The 22,913-nt window shown below is 38.6% G+C and overlaps 1 long non-coding RNA gene across 5 annotated transcripts in view; it reads left to right on the top strand.

Moving 5' to 3' along the window:
* LOC137156233 (uncharacterized) overlaps nucleotides 1-22,913 on the top strand; it is a 91,601-nt gene that overhangs the window by 43,635 nt on the left and 25,053 nt on the right. The window contains exons 1-2 of one of the 5 annotated variants that reach the window (XR_010920710.1): nucleotides 3,035-3,282; nucleotides 3,538-3,663. The exons of 2 other annotated variants lie outside the window; for them this stretch is intronic. This is a non-coding gene — a long non-coding RNA (uncharacterized lncRNA). 2 more of the 5 variants (XR_010920711.1, XR_010920709.1) reach the window with 2 other exon arrangements.

Consider the following 22,913-nt stretch of genomic DNA (forward strand, 5'->3'; position numbering starts at 1 on the left):
TAAACTGAACAGCATATTCAAAATCTGAAGTATTTTCTCATTCTATACCAACTCATATTTTTAGCAAGTTACATAAAAACTATAATGAAAGTACATGTACTTGATGTTTAGCTTGACTTATGGAGTGGTGTACAAAACTGAATAAATAATTACATCTGAAATTTTAAAATAGGATAATTTATTAGAGTAAATATTTTCCAAGTTAAAGTTCTATGTTTAGAAATATAACAAGCACATGCAAGTATACTGCATATTTAATTTCCATGGTATTACAAGAATGAAATAATTAGTGCTTAGCATCTGCCACTTTTTTTAAAAATTACAAGCTAATGTAATATTTGTTTGTGGCTAATATCGTTCTCACTGAAAATGATGATAAACTGTGGAATATAGTGTAATTGAAACAAAAGGACAATAAAATACTTGTAAATGACATTATGGGAGACTCAGACTATTAGTTATATTTAGCAAGGTAGAGACTGAATGGGCCACATAGCCAAAAGACAATCTCCTGAACTGTTAGCTATTAAGTGTGTATGTTTCTACTGATCTATTGATAGGAAACCCATCCCCCACATATGGAATTTTGTGTCCTTCACTTGAACTTTTGTTGAACCATGTCTATAGCTATACTAAAGCTATACTAAAGCATATGTTAGTTCAGAAGAGTAATTAACTGTTTTTTGGGGTTTTTTTTTACTATTTTACTATTAAAGGAATCCAGAATTCATTATTTAACACACCAATTTTAGTTCTTTAGTGAATAAAAACACTAATTAGGAGCTTGTCTGACTTTAAGTGTGGTAATCATTTTTCTCCCACATGACTTATTTCTCCCATGTGACTCGTCAGTCATTTAAATAACTTCACAACATTAATGCTGTTTTGATCAGTATTAAACAAGATGTGCAAAAAGGGATTTCATCTATAAATATGCATGGTATTAAGCACAAAAATGGTTTAAATGTTAGATCATTTCGGTACCGTTCCTAACTTTAAAAACAATTTTTTATCAGAAAGTTGATGTCGCTAATTTAAGCTGCTGCTTAGTGCAATTAATAACTAAGTACTCAGACCTACTCCCATTGAGGTCAGTGGCAAAACTCCTGTTGACTTGAGTGGAATCGGGACCAGACCCTGTGTTGCTAGTTGAATTGTTACTTACTTACACTCCTCTTCTGCTGTGTAAGAATACCTCTGCTGCTATAAGATTTCAAGGGTGCTCAGCACCTTGCAGAATTGAGTCCACTATCTTGAAAATAGCAAATATCAGTTAATCAAAGGAGGTTGTTCAAAAGAAATGCCAGAAAAAAGTGTGCTTCAGAGCTGGTCACTAAAGCAACTTGCAAATCGAAGCACATTCCGGAACCTGATCTTAAATTTAGCTGTGGATATTGGGGTAGTAACAAACGTGTCCCTGTCATGATCTAATCATCACCTACTCTAGTTTGAGATTAGGGCTTTATAAACTGCCTTCCAGGGCAGAAAAGCAAAAGTCTTCCTGTTGGAGTAGGTAATATAGTGCCATAATCTGGATGTTCATTTTTATGCTAATGATCGTGCTACTTCAGTGCCTATAAAACACTTGATATCTGACAAGTAGTTAAAACTGCAGCTGAGTGAATATTTTGTAATGAATAATTTATCTGATAAGTTGAACCTCTTTTTTGTTCAGTGTCTGTTAAGAGTGGTTTTCAAACTTAATCACTCTTTGAAATGACTAGACACACATTTTTTTCCTGGGTTTCACTTATTTTTCTTTTTTTAAATCTAAAATGGAAGAGACTCACTGCTTTGATTGGTCACAAGTCATATAGTATTTTTTCAGTTTCCTGATTGGATGGGCATAATTCTTATAATCAGATTTCAGGTGTGATTGCTTGCAATAAACATATATAACAGTTTTCTCTCCAGGAGTATTCAGTTGTGCAAGCATAAAACTTACTTTCTAAAAGCATTCATGTCAGTAAATTCAATTGCACAAATCTTCATTGAATGTGTGAACACACAAGGGGCAGTGATACACCCAAAGTGAACTTCCTTACAAATTCAAATGAATATTTACAGACAGGTTGTACTACTTCTAACACAATCTGAAGTTTACTTAGGCAACAAATCAACTGTTCCCCTTCCTTTCTTTATATTTGATGCTGATTACATAGTGCTGTAAAAAAAAACTGAAGTCCTCTCCTGCTTCCAGCTCTTTGAGGCATAATTGAATCAGGTGCCAAACATTGTGTTCCATCAACAGAAGAAATATGATCAGTTTTAAATTGTTTTCTTCTTATCACCACTGCTGTCTGTTCAGACTTTCTTTACTTCATGTATTGATTATTATTGCAATTCTTGCTTGCAAAATTTTGTCATGGGCTGACTTCCAATCTGTGACATATGATAAATAAAACTAGAATTCCTTATTCCAGAATACTTTTTTGAGAGAACTTCAGCTATTTCAGGACACAACAGCAAAGATAACAGAATAAATGTGATCCTCCTATGTAATCTATCCTTCAGTTATTGCATATGTCTTCAATATGTTTTAAACTGGTTTATTTAAGTGTTAAGGTTTTTTTGTTTTTTGTTTTTAAATCAAACACAGTGGATAAGACAATTCATGGTCACACTTGTTACTTAGCTGTTCTTTTAGGCATGATGTTGCATCTTGCACTTCATGTTCTTTGGATACTGTTCAGATTCAAAAGGACCAATGCCAGGACCTTTGTTAACTAATCACAGGGACAAAATTAGTGATGTTTCTAAGAATATATGAAGGGTATGGACAGATAGAAGGATGGATATGGCTGTGGGCCTGTGGAAGCATTATTCCTCTAGGGGGACATTCTTCCTCAAGTAATGCTGCTTGGAGTGTTTGTGATAGGTCTAAGAGCCAATTAGAGCACCTGTGGTTGATAGCTCCAGCCACTGTAGTCAGGAGGCAAGGTAAGGATCATTAGGCACCTGGGCCTTGTAAGGAACCAGTTCTGGGAGGAGAAAGGAAAAGAAGAAAAAGACAAGACTCAGTTATGTAGAGAAACCTGCAGAAAGCAGGTCAGGCTTGGGGTGGTTGTGAGCCTGAGGATAGGAGTTGAACAGGCAAGAATGATCTCCTGGGGAGAAGGTCCTGATTTGGGATCAGGTGAAAGCATTTCAGTGGAGTCCAGTAGGGGTGGAAGAGTGCTCCTTTCATTAGAGAAAGGAAAAGCTGGGAGGATCTAGAAAAAAACCAGAGACCTGAGAATCAAAGGATGCGCTGATGGGGATGCAGAACAAGAAGGCTTGGAGGTAGGAAGTGGCCTAGGGAAACAACAACATATCTGGGGAAGCAGTTAAATACAGTATGCTGGGGCTAGAACACATAATAGAGGGTGATCCTGCATTCTTCTACCAGCCCTGAGGAAAGGGCATGCAAGCTCAACAGAAGGAATACTTTATCCCAGGGTGGAGCAGAAGACTGCTCTCTCCCCTCCTGCCCCCCAGGCTGGGCTGAGGAATAGCCTAAGAAAGTGGCCAAAAGCTCTTTTGTCTTTTGACACTTAGTGAACTCTTAGTTGTATGTTGCTTCTTGGACGAAAGAGCCAGGGAGAGTCAGATGGTCTCGCAAGAGGCGGTGGAGATAAGGACTCCTTGCAGTATCACACCCGGACACAACAGGGTGCTATGGATGTGAGTACAAACTATCTTACAATGTCATTACCTGACGTGCTCTCCCCTTTGCTGTTCAACTGCTGCTCATTGCCTGATTTCTAAAGGCACCAGCGGGCATGCCATATTGCTGTGAGAGCGACACAGGGTTCAGTGATAGACTGCTGAATTTAGAAGCTAAACCCAGTGATCATTGTTATCCATTATTTAAATGGGATGATCTGGGAGAATATTTACTTAGCTTTCCTTGCAAGTAACACTGCAAGGCAATAAAACCTGCTACTATTAACTAAAGTGAAAGAAACTAAATTGAGTATTAAACTGAACTAATATCAAGTGAAAAACCAAAAAAATCTTACTAGTATGAATATCTGGTCCGAGAGAGACCACATAGTATAGAAATATGCAAATTAGAAATAAAAAAATATACCATTAGTAGACGCAAAATTATTTTTCATTCTTAACGTTAACCTATAATAATCCTTTAAACGTCTATATGTAAAGTTGGAATGTAATATGCATTTTGTGATGTGTTCCTGATGTTAGAATCAGCTGCATAGCAATTCTTACGTTCTTATTTTGAACAGAAGTCAATTTTCCAGTATCTAGTTCTACAAAAGTCATCAGTCCTCTTTTTTGCCAGGTAGACTGTTATTCCAGTAAGGGTTTTCAGAAATTCTTGTTTATCTATGCAATATATTTTTCATTGCAAGAGTTCTTTGAGATGTTCTACATGTGCTTTGCAATTACGTGGTTTTTAATATGCACTCACTTTGCTAATAAATGCGTATTAGAAAGAAATAACACTTTAAAAATAGTAGTATTTTAAAAACCATGGCCATATATTACTGAAATATTTATAGGAATATTTTTCAAGAAGTAGCACAGTAAAAATAAGTGTTTGATGATGATCTGCAAGGAAATATCCTGTGAATTTGTCATAGACTCAGATGGTTACAGAGTCTTTGAGATAGTTTTGGTCTCCTTAACAGGCGACCACACCAGGAATGAGCTGTCTCTGAGTCTGGCAAACTCTATCTCCTTCCCTGGGGGGTTGGTCTCCAGATGATTCTCCATCTCTCTGTTCTGTGGTGATCTGTGCAGGCTCTCTCCAGGTATTGTGTCAGTTCATAAGTGCCTCCTGTTCTTTGGATCACTTGTCCTTTTTGTGTTGTCACCTTGTATGAAGGTGCCAGTGCACCCCCACTGAGCTCCCTTAGTCAGTTCCTTCTGGTGCCTTTCTAATGGATGGATTCTCAAAGAAGTTTCTGTCTCCAGGGCGAGTAGGTCCTTGACTGACCTGTCGTACTTTTAGTGCCTGCTTTCTCTGATTGTTGGCCATTTCCTTATTGTGGTGTCGCTGTCATTCTGACTGCAAGAGCTCTTCCCTCATTGGTAGCAGGGTTTTGGTCCTCTGTCCCTTCACTGCCTGCACTGGTTTGTTTTGGCACCCCTGTGATTTGGTATTCCTGTATGCAGAACCCCTTGATAACATTTTTTGAACAAGAAGAGACAGCCCTGTGTAACGCTCTCTTAACTGTTTTCACAGCCAGTTCCACCTTACCATTATATTGGGTAGAAGGTTTTGTAGTCAAACTCCAAGTTGTTTGCAAACTCCCATACTTCTAAGGAAAATTGGGGTCTGTCAGTGGATACAATGTCTGGAATACCATATCTCACAAGTGCACTTTCAGTTTGCCAGTCACTGATTTGCTTCTGGTATCAGGAAAGGCATTGATAGCCCACTGTAATCAAGTACTGCTTTTCCTTAAAGGAAAAAAAGTCTTCTCTCATCTCTTACCATGTTCAGGTGGGCAGCACATGTAGTGAATCTAATTTTGCTAGCTGTTACCACATGAAGGGCAGGTGCCTCACCCTTCTATCAAGTTTTGGCAAGATGTCCTTGATTGAGGACACTAGATAGTATAATCTTTTTTTCAATGCCCAGTTCAGTGGCTATGGGTTAATGCAGAGGTTTCTGATGGCTTCTTTGCCACCACCATGCTGCTTACTTCTAAAATGGCACCGCTTGCTATGTTCCTTGCAGTGTTATCCTAGTGCAAGGCACTTCTCCTGTACCTGCCCATGCTGTCTCCCACAGTATAGAACCCTAGCCACCTAGGATGACCACTTTTCAAAAGGCAAAAGTGGGGCACAGGCAGGAGTACCATCCTCTGGACAGGCTGGAAGCCGGAGTCAGGCCATGGTAAGAGTCGCCTATAGAGTGCGGCAGCTATGGGGAGACCCAGACCCCTTCTGGGGAGATGAGGGAAAGGGGGTGAGGTCTCATAGTGAGGGAGGGCAAAGGCCCACTTCAGCCCCCATATGGGGAAGAGGCTGGCACCACCCCTGAGTCTCGTGCAGATGCGGAGTGGTGCTGCAGGGAAACTGGGACAAATGCTGTCCCAGTCATTCAGCCAGGGACCCTATAAAATGGTACATCTGGTCACCCTGGCTCTAGGGGGCTTCAGAGGGAATTCCATGGCTCACATTGCCAGCTGTTGTGCTTCAGAGAACTTGAAACACGGTGGCAGCATCAGAACTGCATTAGCAAAGAGTGAAACTGAATGTGGGTTAAGTTGAACAAGTGGAATTGTATTAAACTCTGTGCACTGCTTTCTCTATGTGGCTGAGTTGCTTCCAGCACAGTTCTTGTATTTTCTATTTTCCTGGTGTCCCCTCAATAAGTCCTTCCAAGAAGCATGGGCCCTCTGATTCCAGTTCCACTGATCCTGACACAGGCCCTATTTTGGACACTTGGTCATTCTCAGATCAAGAAGGAAGAAGTGTGGTTTGGTTCATAAACTGTTCAAACTAGAAGATGTTTTTTTGTGGTGTTTATATAAAGAGCATCAACATTTGGTGAAATGGCTAAACACTTTTTCCTAGTAACAAGCTCTCTCAACTATTCAGATGGCTTCCTGTGCATAGGAGGGGAAACTCATTAGTATAAAAAGGAGATTATATATTTGCTGAAATGAATAAAGAATGAGGGGGATCAGAATGTTACACCTGAAAAGGCAGTGGCTGGATGCCTAGGGACTGGATCCTCAGAGCATCTGAGCACCCCCAACTCTGACTGAAGTCAGGAAAATACTCCTTGTGATACAGTAGATTTTCCTTGCAGTTGCGCTGTTGCTTTCTGGACTGAGTTCACAGGTTCAGTTTCTTGGTGGAATAAATTCCTAACCAATAGGATAATTCATTTGCTGTTTACTCACTTAAGTATCTCTCTGTATTCTGCTATAGCCTTTTGAAGCTATATGGTTTTCATATTTATTAATTGCTTGTAGTAGCTGTCAGAAAGAGAGGAGATACTGAGGACTGGACAGTTAAAAAGTGGTTCGCTTTTTAAAATCTAATTCATACAGACATATATTTTCCCTTTTTTTTTTTTTAAACATTTTCTTTTTTTAAAAAAAGTAAGGAAAATCAAATGGGAGGAAAAACCAGAAAACCCTAAGCTAATGCTGTGTCAAAGGGCCAAGATATTCAGCAGGTTCTAATCTGGCATAGCTCCATTATAATTTCTATAGTTGCTATAATTGCACTTCTTGGGACATGAAATAATTTCATTTTCTTGAAATAATGAGATGCTTAGAATGTTGGTGTGTGTTACTTCTGGGAATATATTCCAGCGCTTTTAATAGCATGGACTTGATCCTGCAGCAAACAGTCACATGACCTCATTCAGTGCAGTGTTCAAATGACTACAGGCTGAAATCTTGAGGCCTATCTGTGTATTGTAGGTTAGCTTTTGAAAATAGCTTGCCAAACAGTCAATGCTGACCCCCACCCGCCACCCCTCAAAAAATCATGTTGATGATGCTGCTATAACCAATTCCAATGTACATACAAATCCAGATGCAACACTCCATTTTATGCCAATGAGGGCTGAGACAGTCTCAGATGGTACAGAATCTAGAACTTCTGCCCACGTATTTAGAGGAGAGGCATATTTATAGTGCCTTGCAGTCCAGTGGTAAAATGCCAGGATTACAGCTGTGCATGCATGTAGAAAGACACACATGCTACTCTAAACGTTGGTAGACTATAAACTATACAGGCAATGCTCTGCTTTGGGCACCACAGAAAGTGCCACTGTTGCAGAGCACCTTTCTAGCAGTTGCTGCATCTGTGGGGCTTCAATAGCTCTCACGGCCCTAATGCTTCTCAGTGGCTGAGGGATCCACAAAGGGTGTTCTAGGCTCATCCCCATCTACCACATCTGCCCCCTGATCACAGAGAGCCCACCAGAGCAAATATCTGTCCTCAACAGGGTTGGTACATCACATGCTTGCTTCCACAAACTTTGGTCTATTTTTGCCCCTAATGATCTCACCCATTACAGAACTTAGTCTCCTGGAAGTGAAAAAAGTGGTTTTCTGCCCCTTGCAGAGGTGGGTAGTAGCAGGTGCCCCAGTGGGGTAGGGTTAAAGCAGTGGTTCTCATCCTGTTCACTACTGTGGGCCGCATATGCAGCTCTCTGTTGTGGGCCGCATCCGCACAATATATATGCTACGAGTATGGCCCTGAGGATGTCACATGGGCTGCAGCTGTGTGCTGGTTGGGCCATAGGTTGAGAACCACTGGGTTAAGTTTCAGATATAACCATTAGCTTTGGCATTTTCTCACTTTTGGGTGCTTCACCAGGCAACTTTCACCTTGTTTATTTGTTTTTTGTCATGTGTGTGTGCATGGTTTTTCTTTTCTGGTCTGTGATGATTGTCTTGGAAAGCCCTAAACAAGAGATAAGGATCAATTTTCATCTCTCAGCATTTCAGGACCTACAGCTTGTCAATACATCAAAGATGCCATTTCATGATGCTTAAGGGAACATAGCTATCCAAAAATAAGAAAGTGAAACTGAAATCCTAGCAGGAATCATGAGTGGAATAATTTACTCTTACTTTTTTAGTGAAGTAACACCAACTAAAACAAATCCTACATTAAATAGAATTATACACATCTTTCTGTACATAGTAATCAATGATTTTGGAAACTATTTCATAATCTGTGAAATCTATTCTTTTCTTCATGTATTTCAAACAGTTTTGGAAGATGTGTATTATATTTAAATGCAGGCCAAAGCTAAAATTAAGTAGGGTTTAAAACAACCCTAATTTTTGTGGCTGTAGGAGCATCTGTGCAGGAAACATCTGAAATATCCTCAGATTTGGACACTGAATCCAATTTTATTTAGCATTCCAAAAAAATCAAGTAATTATTTAAATGTAAATTCTCTCTCTTTCTAAATATAGATCAAATGTGTCTACACTGAAGTCAAAGGAGCTACACTGGTTGACACCAGCTGAGGATCTTGCCTGGTTTCTTCAGCAGTTCTAAACAATGTTGGGCAAAATCCTGAAATAACATTGTTCCCATTGCATTTTGATAAAATCCTATATAATGTTACCAGACCCATGCAGAGTATACGAATTATGCCCTTCCTCTAATATTTGCATAGAATGCTCTTTGTGTTAGATTTATTTTTCCACCTGAAAGCAAAAATGTTATATAACACATGGTAATGTAGCTAGACCATTACCTTGGGACTGTTAATTATTTAATCTAATCTAATGCATACTTTTTCTTAGATACAAAATAGAGAACAGCAAGTAGCAACTTCATTCATTAAAATACAGACTCACAATGGCATTGCCCCCAGCGTTTTATAAAAATGAAGATCCTCCCAAATGCAGATAAAGCTCACATTTTAGAACCCAATATGTAGCTGCTGGTGGTTATACAGAAGATTAATAGTGCTTGGCATTATAACAAGGACCTTCCTAGAGAAGAAAACCTTCACATTTGTATTGGATAAAAGACCAATGGTAAAACCTTGTCCTTATGATTAAGTGCTAATAGGTCATGGATACTCCATAGGTACCGAGGAAAGGAATTCATTGCTCACTGAAAGGTCACAACTTCAGAATGTAAAGCCTTTTCAGACAGGGAATTCTATGGTGCTCTGTCTCAGGCTGTGATGTAGCTATGTGCTTGGCTTCAAAGGCTACTAATGTGCTTGAAGTTTTGGTATATGCTTAAGGACTTCATTGGATTAGGGCCTCAGAGCATTAGTTCTCAGCTGTAATGATAAATTTGTGGATTCGGTTTAGCCATCTAAAAAATTGGGTAGATGTGATCATCAGTAGCAACTGACCATAGGCTAACTCCTGTGCTGATCAAACAGGGGGCAATGCTTGTGTATGCAGGGAGAAAAGTTGCCATGGAGCATCTGATGTTACTATTTCTCCCAGCTAATGATAGCTGCCTCAGTTGCAACTCTGCAGTCACTTCTCGCAGGGAGAGGAGCTGTCCTGATTGCAAATAGGGACTAGATGAAAGAGAGTCCTCCTGCTACAGAACCAGTAGTTTCAGCTTTCTGTAACTAATATAGTCATGGAGGCCATTGGGGCTGCTACTACCGAAGAAGAACTGGCAAGTTTTCATTGTAAAAATACTAATACACTACACTCAGCAAAACCATAGGAGCTACCTGGAGTATTTCCCATAAAACAGAAAAACAGGCTATAAAAGACAGCTTTTGGGTTTAGGGGTAGTTTTTTTTTTTTTTAAAGTCCATTTCAAACCAAAGTAGTTTTACCTCTTTCTAATCTATGGGGAAACTACTCCATCTGCAATCAGATCCGCTAAACTTCCCTTATCCTTCAGAATCAGATCACTGAGGTGCCTGATATATACAGTAAGTGTAAGGAATGGGAATGGTATGACTTGACCACTTTGTCTTGTGTAAAACCACTACAAATTTTAATTTACTGTGTCTCCCTTCATCTTCGCTCTTCTGTCTATCTCTCTAGTGTTCCCCCCGCCCCTTCTAGGTCTACCTGACTCTTTTCTCTCCCTTCCCTCCACTCCTAGTCTCTTTTACTTTTAGTTTTCCATCCAAATAACTTTCCTACCCTTTGAAGTTATCTGGGCTAAAAGACCCAGTTCAAATATGGTAATGCTCTGGTGTGATTAAAGCTAGGGCTGATAATAAAATAGAAAAATAATTTTGAAAAGCATTTTTTTGAATGTTTTCATTCAGTGGGGGTTGAAATTGAACCATGTTTTGTACTTTAAAATGTTTTTTTTTTTCATTCAAATTTCTTATTTAAAAACCATTATTTTTCCTTTCTTCCCCCTTTTCTTTTTCACTGGTCATTTTTTGGGGAAAAATACCAATATTTGAAGCAAAATGAGTGTAGAGATGTTTCTTTATTTGGGATGAGGTATACCAAAAATGCCCAATTAGCATATGGCTTTGGATTCTGCAAGTTGTTCAGTACTCTGTAATCTCAGGTCCAAAACTGAACAGCCACCCATCTCCAGAGGGTGTTTGTTCTCCATAAGCTAAAATTGTACACTCTTCAGACTCTAAAGATGTTTGTGCATTCTCAGGGTAGTTGTACCACTGTTGGTCCTAGGATATTTGAGAGACAAGGGGGGTGAAGTGAAACCAGCCAATCACTATGCTCTCAAATGAAATCTCACAAGAAAGTGATAAAAAATACACACCCTATCACCTTTGAACACTTTTTTTTTTTTTTTCCACAAGGCGATCACTCTATATCTGACCTATCAGTCCTCATCCTCAAAGGAAACCCATACAACTCTTTCCAAAAATGAGCCTGGGAGCTTAAATTCATTACTCTGCCAGACACGAATGCTATGTCTACACTTACAAGCTTACCACAGTAGAGCTGTACTGATACAACTGTGCTGCTGTAAAACTGCTTGTGTAGCCACATTATGCTGATAAGAGACATCTCTCCTGTCAACATCATAAAACCAGCTCAATGAGTGGCAGTGGCTATGTCGGTGGGGGAGTGTTTTCCACTGACATAGCACTGTCCACATGAGCACTTATGCTGGCAAAACTCATGTCACTCACGGGTGTGGGGTTTTTGTTTCCCCCCCCCACACACACCCCCCCCCCCCTGGAACAACAAGTTTTGCTGACATAAGTACTAGTGTAGACAAGGCCTTAGTGATCCAACAGAGCTCAACCTTACTAAGTTTCTGGACACAAAGCAAGACAGGTTTATTTAGTGTAGGGCTTCCTTGAAGTTTGGTTTTTGGCTTGTTTGTTGTTTCTTTCATTTCTAACATGGGTTCTGACACTATTGTACACTTCAGCAGTTTTTCAATACCATTGATTATAGGTAATTACTGTAAATTGTTGAACTCTTAAAAAAGCACCTAGCTGTTAGAACAATTGATAGCCTATGTGTTAATAAAAGCACAAGTAAAATGTGTTGTAGCAAGTTACAATATATTGATGACTTCATTTTTATTCATTTTAACTTTTTGTTTATGGAGCCTCATAAAATACTAATTTCATTTTCATGTAAATCAGTCTTTGGCTTCAGGCATTAACTAGTCTCAATACTTCAATTTCTCCAACATTTTCATTAATAGGCCCCAGTGTTCACTATACGATGTGTGCGTAACACGTGCGCACGCACACAATTGCCCCCAAGTTTGACCTAGTGTTGTGTCTCTGCCAAGGCTTTTTCTGCTTCCTGCTAGAGGAGAAATCAATGATAGGAAGTCAAGGTATAGTCTAGGTGTAACTTATTTTATTAACGTGTACCCTGGATCAGAACTGATCACAAACTACATCTGAGATTCCAGGAATCTTAGTCCAAGCCCAATTCTCATTCTTGAGCATCTCTGCCTCAAATATTGACTCCCATCAGATGGAGAGAGAGAGAAAATGCTCCTGTTACTAGCACAGCTCCCTGTCCACTGAACCTTGTATAACAAACCTAACCCCACATCAGGTCTTCTCAAGACTAAAGAGGTGCTCACATACTATGTCCACATCTGGAGCTGGAGATGTAAATGTCAGTCCAAGAAGACTTGCCCACGCTAGTTCTGATCTAGCTAAGGCATTATAAATAATGTAGCCACAATAGCACAAGCTGCGGGCACAGCTAGCTGCCTTGAGTATGTGCCCAGCATCTCAGATGGGTACGTACTCGGTGGGTAGCCCTTCCTCAGCTGGCACCACCAGGGCTATGCTCTAGCTCAACCAGAGCTAAAATAGGTTTATCTCCTTGAACTGGAATTTACACCCACCAGCTTAAAGTGAAGACACACCCTATGTGTATCCGTGCCACCAAATGACACCTACCTTAATAATTTGAGATAAGATGCCAAAATTGATTTTTTGGAGAAAATCAGAGCAACCAAAACCTTCTCTCTATATTCACAGATGTCAAATCAGGATTTAATTGTAGTGAGATTGAGTAGGATTTTTCAAAAGCACTCAGCATTAGCCTAATTCTTCTCCCCCCAAAACCAATTTCATTTCACTTCAGTGAGAGCAGAGTCACGCTAGTGCTTGAGCACGTCTAAAAATCCCACCTAACGGCATCACGGGACACTGAAGGAGGGACTAACAGGAACACGGGGCCTCTGTAAAAGAGCATTGAGGAAAAAATGTTCCCTAGGGGGATTTGGGCCTTTGACTCCAAAGCTGCAAACAATAAAACCACTGTAGTTCATCTGCATAACGTAAGGCTGAAGTTCTTATAGAGATGCTGGAAATGGGGCACGGCCAGAGTCGCCACTGTGATAGTTACTCTAGTCTTCATTCCACCACAGGAAGGACTACTTCAGCCATTGTGTTGGAGCAGCTTCTGTGGAGTGTCTGCTGAGATCGTGGGATGAATTCTTAATGCTAGGCTGCTTGGTGTTCAACCTGCATACTCAGGCTGATCACTGGGCTTTGGATTTTTTCTTATGTGAAACTTTAATGGAGTTAATTGCCCATGATGCACAGCAAGGAGAGCTCAGAGATAGATAACCACAGGATTGAGACAATTCTGCCAGAAATTGCAATTCTCTCTAAGGGACTAGATCCTGAAGTAATAAATGAAGCAAGATCCAGAGAACTGATCACACACATGGAAGAAGAGAAACAATCAAAAACTTAATTCTGTGAGTTATGGCTAAAGAAAGGATACACAAATGCTGGGTAGAACTACCTATGTACTGCTGACCCACAGAGAAATAAAAGAGAAAATTACTGACTTCAAACAATTAATGGTTCAAGCAGGGCATTTGGTCAGGGCCTGATTTATAGAGAAGCACTCGATACGATTCTTAACAGAGACACAGTGCTACAACTTGGTGTGGGAGAACAGAGACTGATTCTAATTAATGAAGAGTGATAAACTAGAGAAAACAATAATAAAGAGCTACTGAAGGAAGTGGGAAAAAGTTCAGGCAATTTTAACTCTTGGGAGTCTAGGGGAAAACATAAGAATAAAGAGGGAGTGCAGAACAAGAGCTGGATGGGAGGGCAAGGCAAGGGGGGGGGGGTGAAGGAGCGGGGGCTTGAAACAATAATAGGGACTGAAATAATGTTTCTCTTGAAGAGTTTCCAAGTTAGTGAATCCCAGTCCCTTACAAGTAAATAACAAGATTACTGGTAACTTTTAACAACGTGGCCACAATATCTTCTGGTCTAGGTATATGGGAAAACAGTGATGGTTTTGCATATCATGCTGCAGGATCAGCAAGAGCTGAGGTTTTGGTAACACCGATCACTTTTCTGTATCTCCCAGAGTTGGAGCCACAAGTCTAGGTTGCCTTATCTCACAACAACTTGATTTTAAAAATGAATTGAAAGTTGTTTCAATTGATTCTTATCTTCATTATTAAACCTGAGTTTAATTTCAGTAAAGTTAGCGTTAATATAAGGAAAAACAGAGGATCATCAGATAATTTAAAGTGTGATGTAGAATATAGTACATAGATGATTTTCTTTTGATCAAAATTGGAACATTTATCCATGGTGTAAACCAACTGAAACTAAAGGAGTTGCATCAAGGATGAACTTCAACTAACGATTTTATTCAAGTTAAAAATGTTAACATTACTATGCATTCCTATTTTATGAGAACAGACTTTCCCATGAAACAATTGGATTAAACAAGCACTTCTTGATATGGGCTGGCTCAGAGGTTCTGTGACAATAGCCTTTCTCGGAGTATTCCATTTCTCCACTTCTAACCCAGCCATACCTACAAAAACAAATTGTCCAACCAGATAGAGGTTCTAGTTCAATAAAGTTTGATTTATGAGCAAAGGTGGTTGTTCTTGTATTAGTCAGATATTTTCTATCTCTACTAAAGTTAGGCCAACCACTGAACCATCATAAATAGTATTTAATTAGATTCTGGAACTTCTGAATTTTGAACTGATGCACCTTGTTGCAGGCAAATTAACATAAGTGAAAGACAGCTAACATGCTGTAAAAGAATAAGTAGTGCGGAATCCAGATCCATTTGATTAAAGAAAAATTCTTAGATACAAAAGCCAGAGTTAGTATAGTTTTACATATCCATAGATAAAATACCCTGTGTGTACATAATGCTATATAAATTTGCAGTGCAGTGAGGATCTAATGAGCATGCTCATGTTTAACAACTGGCCAACTTTGTTCCTTTTATTTTATTAATAAGGCAACAAACAAGGGAGATGAGAAACAAACAAGTGTGACCTTAAGTAAGAAGGGACATAACTTTGATGTGTTTTTGGAAAAACTGCAACTCCAAACACTGTTTTACATCTTCCCATTTATAATGCCATGGAACTTCTAAGACTGTCTCAAATCTAACCAGCAATTAAAATAATTCTAAATGGCAATACTGATGCTATGAGGTGCATGTTTAATTGGTTCTATAAAAATGTTCAACAAACACTAGAGTTCTTAACTAATCAGGAGAAGCAAAAAAAGGCAATGGAGAAAAAAGAGGTGACTATGAAGGTACTTCTACTGAATCAGTACATTTAAACATATTTGCTCTGAATTTTAAGTGTTGAAAAAAATACTTTGTTCATGACATGAAGAATAGTGGACAATTAAGATGTCTTCATGATTTATTTTTTGAAATATTTACCTAAAGCTTTTTCAGGTGAGTGAAAAGCTATGGGAAATGCCCTAACAAATGCTGTGCTATGTCTTCTTTCATGTTCTGCATACGCTGAGGGATTAACAACCTTCAGAAGAATTGCTGTTGTAATGCAAGAACAAAAATTACACAGTTTTAACAAATTACAATTATAGAATGACAGTACAATGGGGGAAAACTAAGGCCCACAGCTGCAACAAGAATTTGGCTATTAGAATGTAAAACATTCTATTTGGCACCAAAATATTGGATGAAAAAGAAAGAAATAGGAGAAAGGAAGACCTGCTGGATAATAGTGCATACTGTGAAGATTTCAGAGACATTTGATTCCAGTTTTTCCTTCAAACTTGACTGAAGCTGAGGTTTGACTATATAGTGATCTTTGGGGAATTATTTCTCCTACAGTTTTCAGTGTTCAAATATTTGTATAGTACATTTCCACTTTATTTTTAAGTCCATTTTAACTAAATTATCTCTGATCTGTAACCGTCTAATAACATACACAAAGTTTTTAATTGTCATAATTCTGTACTAGTGTTGAATGTTTGATTTTTAGTTTGTATTCGTCACATTAAACTTCTACGGTGTAGTTTAGAAGCACTCGTACTAACTGTAAGCAGCTACCATTATTGTTAGACTTACTTAAATTGAGATGTGGATTATGGAGCCTTGTTATATGTAGGGATTCTATTTAAAGGCTTAATACTTCCTGCTGGGGGATGTGAGTGGGGGGGGGGAACACTCTATTTCTAACCTTTTCCCCCAACCATTCCCAAAATTCAGTTTAGTGTCAAAAATCTTGCTTAATACAAATGTCTCCACCTGGCTCGATACAATCTTGTTTGTGCTGCTGGTTGATTGGTCAGTGACACAAAATCAGAGACCATTAGCAGTCAAACTGCTGCAAAATGAGGCCCCAGTTTTGAAAACACTTACCCTCAGGAGTATCTCTACATATGGGAACAATCCTATGCAATGAATAAATGGAATGAGATTATTCACGTGTATAAAATTACTTGTGTATCTGCAGGAACTGGGCCTACTAAGCCTTCAAAGTGTTGCTAAGTATCCACTACTGCCCCAATAACAGGCAAGCTGCCTGAGGTCGTCCCACCAAAACAGTGCACCTTCTTTGTGTTAGTCTCCCCCCATGAATGTTGCAATGTTGCAGAATACACACTGAAGATACAACTGATGATCATGTCAATTTATTTGAATAAGACCCATTGTATATGTATTTTTAGTTCCTTTGAGAAAGTATCAAATGCTACATAAAATCATCAACCTTTTCATAACTTTTCCAATCCTCCCACCCCTAATCAATAAATACACCATAATAGCAGGCCAAATCCTGGTCTGTGCCGCAGCTTCTTGCACCACAAGAGTGAAAGAAAAGCATGTTAAAGCTGCCAAAAAATAGATTCTCCTGGTGTAGAGGCTTATGTAAGGTAAAGGCTATACCATTCCTTCCTAGCCTCCTATGATGTATAAGATGCATGCTGAAAGCATAAAGGGTAGTGGTTGGAGTACACGAACATTCATCCTCCTTAAGGGCCATTATAGACACAACACATTAGAGGAGCTTGAAGGTTGGAACCTGAATCTCCACAAACTCAATGGGGGGAGTTCTGGGTTTTATCCAAACCTCTCAGACAACCATAGGGTAGATTTATTTTTTTAATCACTCAAAGAGTGAATTCCTCTTCATTTTCATTAGAAGTATGTTAGTTGATGAGCATCCAGTTTCTTACAGGAAAATGAGGCAATATCATGAGCAGTATGTCTCATTTAAATCATGTCCTGGTTTCACATTTCCAGGTATGTTCCCTTTCTAGGTATATAGCATGTTAAAATTACATTGAATAAATGTATTGGAAATTTTAAAATTGTCTAAGTTTAAGTAACTCTTTCAATAGTATCTGATTCACTTGAATCAATACCAACCCCTCTACAATTACACCACCCTTTAGTCTAAATAAATACATACATCTCTGCAGCATTCACTAAGAAACCATGAACAAATTGTTTATGTGACTCTGCACAATCAATTTGTAGTTAATTTTATCAAATTACCCTTTCTCTTGTTCCTACTGGATAAATAGAACAGGATTTTCCTCAACTAGGGCAGCTAATTTCTTTGAGCCTTCTGGTCAGTGAACTCTGGATTTTTCTTTTTCCAACATACAAAGAGTTTTCAGATAAAATTACAGTGATGTTGGTTACACTTTAGCTAGAAAATGAGCTTAAATGCCAAATTAGTTGCACAATTTTTAATTTTTGCAGGAAAAAATCAGTATCTCTTTAGGTCTGATTCATCCACCCTTATTCATGTGAGTAATCCCATTGCTTAGGCATTGCAGTATTGAGTCTGTAGTCACCCAGGGTGTGTTTAAAACTGGAAACATGGTTGTGGTCAGTCAAAAAGAGGGTGTGTCAAGGGAAATATCTCACTAGAGCTACGTCTACACTATAGGCTAGGGCTATGATTCCCATCTCGTGTGTGTGTGTGTGTGTGTGTGTGTGTGTGTGTGTGTGTGTGTGTGTGTGTGTTTGTTTATAATATATATATTTAATCATGTTAACTCTGAGCTAGTTTGCTGAAAATAGTAGCGCAGGCAGCAGAAGTAGCACAGGCTTATTGCCCTAAGTCCAGACCTGCCTGAACCCTACGGTACATGCTCAGGGCAGTTATCTCATGCCATTGTCACCACAGCCCATGCTGCTATGGCTGCTCTACTATCTTTAGCACACAAGCTCAAATGAGAGCGAACATGTATAAGTGATCTGGGAATCACACCCCAACTCGTAGTGTAGGCATACCTTAAGGCAATTCAGTGGTTCTGTAGGCAGCTGAGATGTGATTAACAGGAAGGAGTATCATACAGCAGAACCTTCTTCCCTCACTTCCTGCCCTCCACACTATATCACAATATTATTGATAATTTGTAGTACCATAGCAGTTAGGAGGGGCCAGGAACCCACTGTGCTAGGCACTGTACAAACACAGAACAAAAAGACCGTTCCTTTCCCAAAGAGCTTACAATCTACATATCAGATAGTCAATAGATGGATAGGAACAGACCACTGGGAGAGTGCAAAGAAATAATGACCATGTTGGTCAGCATGATATGCAGTGCATATTAGCAGCTTAAATGTTGTCAAGGGGTTTTTTAAGCTAAATGGCAAAGTAGAGTTTTAAGGAGAGATTTGGAGGAGGATTAATTAGCTCTGTGGATGTTTACAGGGAGCTTCTCCCCATCATCAGTGGCAGTATGGGAGGAAACACAAAGGTGTCTGTTTCAAAGTTTAACAGGTGGGTAATGGAGGATGGTATCATAGGCCAGTTGGAGGTGGGAGTCAACCTTTCAGTACTGACTGAGAGATTGTAGGTAGGCTATAGACTCTGTAGCACATGAACAGGATACAGACTCCTAGTGCTGTAAAGAAAAGGCAAACACATGAAAGGTTCAAGACTGAAAGGTTTTATATATATTTTTTTAATGTATGTATGTCATAGGTATACCTGAGTTATATTTTTAGTATATCTATATATGTTAAACGTATAGATAATATATTGTTTATGCTCATGTATTTTTTATGTTCCTCTACTGGATTTACTTCTATGATTTTTCTTAACATATCAACAAAATATCATAGTAAGATGTCTTATCGCTGTGTGTTTTTACATTTTATCTATATATAACTTACAGTGGAAGCAGTGTGGCCTTATGAATAGAGCCCTGGACTGGGACTTTGAAATGCTGATTTTTATTCCTGGTTCTGCCGCTGGTTTGCTGTGACCTGGGGCAAGTTGCTTCAACACTCTGTGCCTCAGTTTGAGTTGTAAAATGGGGAATAATACTGCTCTTCTGCATGAAGTGAGATCTACTAGTGAAAAGTTCTGTGCAAGAGTGAGGTATTGTTAGCTTGTTTTGTTATACAATCATTTTTACACAATTTACAGTAATAAATCGTTATCTCTTAAGCTACATAGTTTATATATTATAAAAAATGTTCCAGTGTTACATTAAGTTAAATATTGACAGTGTATACTATCAGAAATATCTCTTTGATGGCTTTGAAAACCTCAACCCAAAATCTGTTTCTTCTATAGAGAGGATTGTGATGATCCTGGATTCCTTGTGTGTAATGGTGTAACAATGTGGTTACTTTGCGTGATGGTCAGTGCTAAAAGGTGGTTGGTTTTGGGGTTTTTTTTTCTGCCGGGGATCCTCGTGTTGAGTGACTTCACTGGGAGCTGAGGACCTTTCTGAAGGTAATCGGCAGTTTGCAGAATTGAGCCTTTTAAAGGCCTGCTTCAAATATTGTTGAAGTCAGTAGGTGTCTTTCCAGTCCTTGGAAGTCAACTCTCTCCACTTGCCAAGGCCTGAAGGTCAGCTGTTTAAAAAAGGTTCAGATTTTCAATCAGGCCCTAATCCTGCACTATTTAAGGGTATGGGACTCTTTTGATTGACTTAATTGCAGGGTGAATCTGCTTTGTAAGGAGCAGAAACAATAATGTGGGATCAATTGCACAAGACAGATAGTCTGGACGTTATTTATCCTCGCTCTTCATTGAGTTCTTAAAAGATATGGATAACAAACACATTCAACTCAGTTGAGATCAGCTCACAAATAACTTACAGAAAAGAGGGCTATGTTCATTGCATATTTGATTCATAACACACAATTTGAGCAGGTTTGCTAACTATTATTCTGAGGATACCATAAGATCACTTCATCTCCTTTAGAGTCCAAACTCTCTAAATATAGGGTTTCAAAGTGTACCAGAAATACAGCCACAAGCTGCTGTTTTTAATAACTGGGTCAACCCAAAGCAAACAGCAACAGTTTTATGAAAGATTCAGGTGAAGCAACCTTAATTTCTGCATTTTCCAGAGCAGCAGAGCATGTTAGAGGTGAGAATCAGATTCTGAGGAGACAGTGCCAGCCTCCTCTCCTCCTGGCTTCAACAATCCATAGGCTGGCAACATCTGCACACATGCTTTGTTTAAAGATGAAAATCAAGGCTGGGCAATGAGAAGTGAAGGGAATGAGGAAACAATTCCTCAGTGACGGGAGGGATGAATTATCCAGGAAATCCATTGCTGTACAACATGCAAAATTTAAATGTCATGAAAAGAGGCTGATTATATACTACTTTAAATATTTTTACATTGTCATATTTTATTCATACACCTAATACATGTTTTTAGCTAATTACCAAATACATGAAGAATCTGTATTTTGACCTCTGGGCTTCCCCATAGAGAGACTGGAATTCATTCCAATCCATTCTAATGCATCCATATTCCTCAGCACATAGGCATAATTGAGCACCTTAGCCTCTTAATGAATCCTATTGTGGATAAATGTTAGAGGACATAAGGCATGTTTCACCATGAACTGCTGTCTTCATTGCTTTTATTGGTTTGTGTAAGAATCTTTATGGTCTTTTTATGAAACTTTTGGAGGATGCAGACTTTTTCAGCCTGTACTGTGTATTGTGCACAGCACAGAGAAATGAATTGAATTCTATACTGTACAGAAAACAGGGTTGAAAATTAAAGAAGGAACAAATTAAAGTATTGAAATGAAAGGCAATTTGGTGCTGAATTGATGATGTTTTGGGCATGCACACATGAATTCTGCCAATTTAATAATGATATAGTCGGGAACTCTTCCTGAAATTCTTTGTGGGTGACATTAAGACCAACACAGGGCCTGCATTAGGTCATCTTCACCTTGAGCCCTCCTTAGTGTTGACTTTCAGTGATGAACAGGAACTTCTGCAATCCTTCTGTATAGGGATGATTTTCATCCTAAATCTTGGTCTTCTCTTCCTATATACTTCATAGGTCACACAAACAAATCACTACCTATGAGTCTCCAAACTCCCCAGTGTTTTAATGTGTAAGAAGTTATTTGATCTCCTCCCTGGAACTAGCCAAACTCCTTCTAAGTAATCCAAATTCCATAGTTTTCACACAAATGTAAACAGACTTGAAATAAATTTGATTCCATGGAAAAAAAATTGAAATGCTTAATTAAAATTACAAGAGCAGTATCTCTTCATGAATAATTATGATCTCAACTCTTTCATTTCACTTTCTAATTTCTGACTTAATAAAAGTTAATAGGAATAGGAAAAGTCTCATCTTTATAAGATATAGAGTGATCTAGAAGTTTTTCAAGATACTTTTGTTCAATAAAAAGCTATTTTTAAAATGAATTAATATCTGGTCTCACAGTCCTCAATCTAGCAAAGCGCTTAACATTTGACTTCAGTGGGACGACTCTCATATTTCAAATTACATACATGCTTAAGTGCTTTGCTGGAGCTGGGCCATATTTCAGATGATTGGATGGATCTTCCAGGTATGCTCTATTGGTTGGGTTTGGCTCTCTTTTCAACTTTGCTCTCTCCTGCTTCTGTGATACCAAGTCTCACTCTTGCCATTTTAATCTCCTTGCTTCATGGGCATTACTCAGTTGCCTGTTTTGTTTCCAGGTGGTTTAACAAAACTTTTAAAAAGATTTTACGTAGCTCATATATTAGACACTGGCATAAATTTACATCAACAGGTAAAGGTCAGAATTGCAGGGCACAGCCAAGCAATAAGTGATTAAATTTGGTGCAAAGTGAGGAAGAGATGAAAGAGCAAACAGATCGTTTGTTTGTTTTTAATTGCTCTATGTGATGTTTCTGCCTTACACTTGAGGAAAATTCACTGTAGGAGCCATTCTGGGTAGTGGAAAATCACCAGTTTATTAAGCCCAACACAGACACATACAAAACACAACCATGATTCTAACACCAACCTCTCTTGGAGGAATAGAGAAGTCCTAATTTAACAACAAATGGTTAGATTAAAAACTGGATCATTTTGTAAATCTGAAAAATCTGCTATCCTAAAAATGACCCGTGCCTCATATTTAGATGGTATGTAATTAACACTTGTCAGTTATGTGGCAAAGATTATGTCCAAACAAACTCAATATAATTTTCCCCATACTAGTACCTTTTCCTTTAATCGGGATTTAGGGCCCACTCCTGCAAAGAGTTACGGCATGTGCTTAATTTTAAACATTTGAGTATTCTCATTGAACCCTTATGTTGCAACTCCTCTAGCATCATGATTTTAAATGCACATCACTGGTGCCTAAAGTCTCAGATAAGTGCTTTTTGATGTGGAGTTGATTTTTGGAATTGAAATAAAAATAAATGTGTGTGTGTTAAGTATTTGACTGAATCTATGGACTCAACAAATTCATATTTATACCATTAGTTTTTCATTGTTCCATATAAATAAGCTTCTAAAATATTAACAGGAAAAAACC

This window comes from Emydura macquarii, unplaced genomic scaffold (genome assembly GCF_026122565.2).
Source record: "Emydura macquarii macquarii isolate MOO-44397 ecotype Brisbane River unplaced genomic scaffold, CSIRO-AGI_Emac_v2 contig_1390, whole genome shotgun sequence".
NCBI lineage: Eukaryota > Metazoa > Chordata > Testudines > Chelidae > Emydura > Emydura macquarii.